This window comes from Giraffa tippelskirchi, chromosome 4 (genome assembly GCF_054371585.1).
Source record: "Giraffa tippelskirchi isolate mGirTip1 chromosome 4, T2T-mGirTip1v1.2.pri, whole genome shotgun sequence".
NCBI classification, from domain to species: domain Eukaryota; kingdom Metazoa; phylum Chordata; class Mammalia; order Artiodactyla; family Giraffidae; genus Giraffa; species Giraffa tippelskirchi.
This window is the reverse complement of record NC_137278.1, coordinates 146,360,835-146,364,218: the sequence shown is the minus strand read 5'-3', so window position 1 is coordinate 146,364,218 and position 3,384 is coordinate 146,360,835. Positions and strand designations below refer to the sequence as shown.

General features: G+C 40.9%; 1 non-coding gene across 1 annotated transcript; it reads left to right on the top strand.

Annotated features, from left to right (window-relative positions):
• The first annotated feature begins 1,328 nt into the window (after window positions 1-1,328).
• TRNAK-UUU (transfer RNA lysine (anticodon UUU)) lies at window positions 1,329-1,400 on the top strand. Its single transcript has one exon. It is a non-coding gene; the product is annotated as a tRNA-Lys (tRNA).
• Window positions 1,401-3,384: the final 1,984 nt, after the last annotated feature.

Here is a 3,384-nt window from a genome sequence, read left to right as displayed (position 1 = left end):
GAAATCATACCATGTAGTTTTCAGTAGCTGACTAAATAAGTAGAAAAAAATCACTGAGGATGTAGAAGATTTGTGGGATTGTTACAATGATAGACACATAGATCAATGGAAACATAAAGAGAAACTGCAAACAGAACTACACATGTATGGGTGCTTGATTTATAACAGAAGTAGCACTGGAGTATAATAAGGGAAAAGATCTTTTCAAAAAGCATAATTAGGACAAAGAAAAGCACTTAAAGGAAAAATTTGATAGAGTGGGCTAATATTAAAATTATGAACTTCTGTTCACCAAAAGATGCTAGGAAGATATTGAAAGACACGAAGAGAAGGGAGAATGACTTCTCTGGTGGAAGAAGTAATTTACATAACATTTATATTACAGATACTAACAAAAAGATTATATACAAAGCATGATGAAGGAGAGACAACTCAAAAAAAAGTAGGGGCAAAATCTTAACCAGGCATTTCACATAAAAGGAAATGCCCAAATGGCTGATAGGTGTTCAATCTTACTAGTGATTAGGGATGCAAGATTTAAACTAAAATGAGATCTACGCCCACTGGAATAGCTGGAAATGAAAGTGAACTCACTCAGTCGTGTCCGACTCTTTGTGACCCATGGACTGTAGTCAGTCAGGCTCCTCTGTCCATGGGAATTTCCAGGCAAGAATACTGGAGTGGGTTGTCATTTATAGCTGAAGTCTGATAATAACTAAGAGTTGGTGAGAAAGTGCTACAAAAGCAACTCCTATCCACTGTTGGTTAGAGTGTGCTGTGTGCTGTACTTAGTCACTCAGTCGTGTCCAGCACTTTGTGACCCCATGGACTGTAGCCCACCAGGCTCCTCTGTCCATGGGATTCTCACAGGCAAGAATACTGGAGTGGGTTGCCATGACCTCCTCCAGGGGATCTTCCCAACCCAGGGACTGAACCCAGGTCTCCTGCATTCCAGGCGGATTCTTCACCATTTGAGCCATCAGGGAAGTCCAAGAATGTAAATTGATGTAAATCCTTTGGAAAACAGACGTTATGTAGCAAGAACAAAGACATATATGTTGTATGACCCAGCAATTCTTCTCCTAAGTATATACTATACAGAAATGCAGGCTTAGGCATGGACAAGAATTTTAATCACTGCACTTTGTGTAACAGCCAAAGAGTGAAAACAAACCAAATGTTCAGATGATAAAGTAGATTAAAATAGAAGATGTGGTATGTTTATTCAAATGAATATTATACAGCAGCAGAAATGAACTAACTACAACTCACATTTACAATGAGGTAATTTTTTAAATAATTTTTAACATGTGATAAGTATGAGGAATTCCCTGATAGTCCAATGGTCAGGATTCAGCGCTTTTACTGCTGAGGCCTAGCTTCGATCCCTGGTCAGGGAATGAAGTTCCTGCAACCCACATGACGTGGCCAAATCAGTTCTAATGAGGTGGGTGAACCTAGAGCCTATTACACACAGTGAAGTAAGTCAGAAAGAGAAAGACGAATATCGTATATTGATGCATATATATGGAATCTAGAAAGTTAAGTTCAGTTCAGTTCAGTCGCTCAGTCGTGTCCGACTCTTTGCAACCCCATGACTTGCAGCATGCCAGGCCTCTCTGTCCATCACCAAATCCCGGAGTCTACCCAAACCCATGGCCATCGACTCAGTGATGCCATCCAACCATCTCATCCTCTGTCGACCCCTTCTCCTCCTGCCCCCAATCCTACACAGCATTAGGGTCTTTTCCAATGAGTAAACTCTTCGCATGAGGTGGCCAAAGTATTGGAGTTTCAGTTTCAACATCAATCCTTCCAATGAACACCCAGGATTGATCTCTTTTAGGATGGATTGATTGGATCTCCTTGCAGTCCAAGAGACTCTCAAGAGTCTTCTCCAACACCACAGTTCAAAAGCATCAGTTCTGAGGTGCTCAGCTTTCTTCACCATCCAACTCTCACATCCATACATGACCACTAGAAAAACCATAGCCTTGACTAGACAGACTTTTGTTGGCAAAGTAATGTCTCTGCTTTTAAATATGCTATCTAGGTTGACCATAACCTTCCTTCCAAGGAGTAAGCGTCTTTTAATTTCATGGCTGCAATCACCATCAACAGTGATTTTGGAGCCCAGAAAAATAAAGTCTGACACTGTTTCCACTGTTTCCCCATCTATTTCCCCTGAAGTGATAGGACCAGATGCCATGATCTTAGTTTCCTGAACATTGAGCTTTAAGCCAACTTTTTCACTCTCTTCTTTCACTTTCATCAAGAGGCTCTTTAGTTCTTCTTCATTCTCTGCCATAAGGGTGGTGTCGTCCGCATATCTGAGGTTATTGATATTTCTCCCAGCAATCTTGATTCCAGTTTGTGTTTCTTCCAGCCCAGCGTTTCTCATGATGTACTCTGCATATAAGTTAAATAAGTAGGGTGACCATATACAGCCTTGACGTATTCCTTTTCCTATTTGGAACCAGTCTGTTGTTCCATGTCCAGTTCTAACTGTTGCTTCCTGACCTGCATACAGGTTTCTCAAGAGATAGGTCAGATGGTCTGGTATTCCCATCTCTTTCAGAATTTTCCACAGTTTATTGTGATCCACACAGTCAAAGGCTTTGGCATAGTCAATAAAGCAGAAATAGATGTTTTTCTGGAACTCTCTTGCTTTTTCGATGATCCAGCAGATATTGGCAATTTGATCTCTGGTTCCTCTGCCTTTTCTAAAACCAGCTTGAACATCTGGAAGTTCATGGTTCACATATTGCTGAAGCCTGGCTTGGAGAATTTTGAGCATTACTTTACTAGCATGTGAGATGAGTGCAATTGTGCAGTAGTTTGAGCATTCTTTGGCATTGCCTTTCTTTGGGATTGGAACGAAAACTGATCTTTTCCAGTCCTGTGGCCACTGCTGAGTTTTCCAAATTTGCTGGCATATCGAGTGCAGCACTTTCACAGCATCACCTTTGAGGATTTGAAATAGCTCAACTGGAATTCCATCACCTCCACTAGCTTTGTTAGTAGTGATGCTTTCTAAGGCCCACTTGACTTCTCATTCCAGGATGTCTGGCTCTAGGTGAGTGATCACATCATCGTGATTATCTGGGTCGTGAAGTTTTTGTACAGTTCTTCTGTATATTCTTGCCACCTCTGCTTAATATCTTCTGCTTCTGTTAGGTCCATACCATTTCTGTCCTTTATCAAGCCTATCTTTGCATGAAATGTTCCTTTGGTATCTCTAATTTTCTTGAAGAGATCTCTAGTCTTTCCCAATCTGTTGTTTTCCTCTATTTCTTTGCACTGATCGCTGAGGAAGGCTTTCTTATCTCTCCTTGCTATTCTTTGGAACTCTGCATTCAGATGGGAATATCTTTCCTTTTCTCC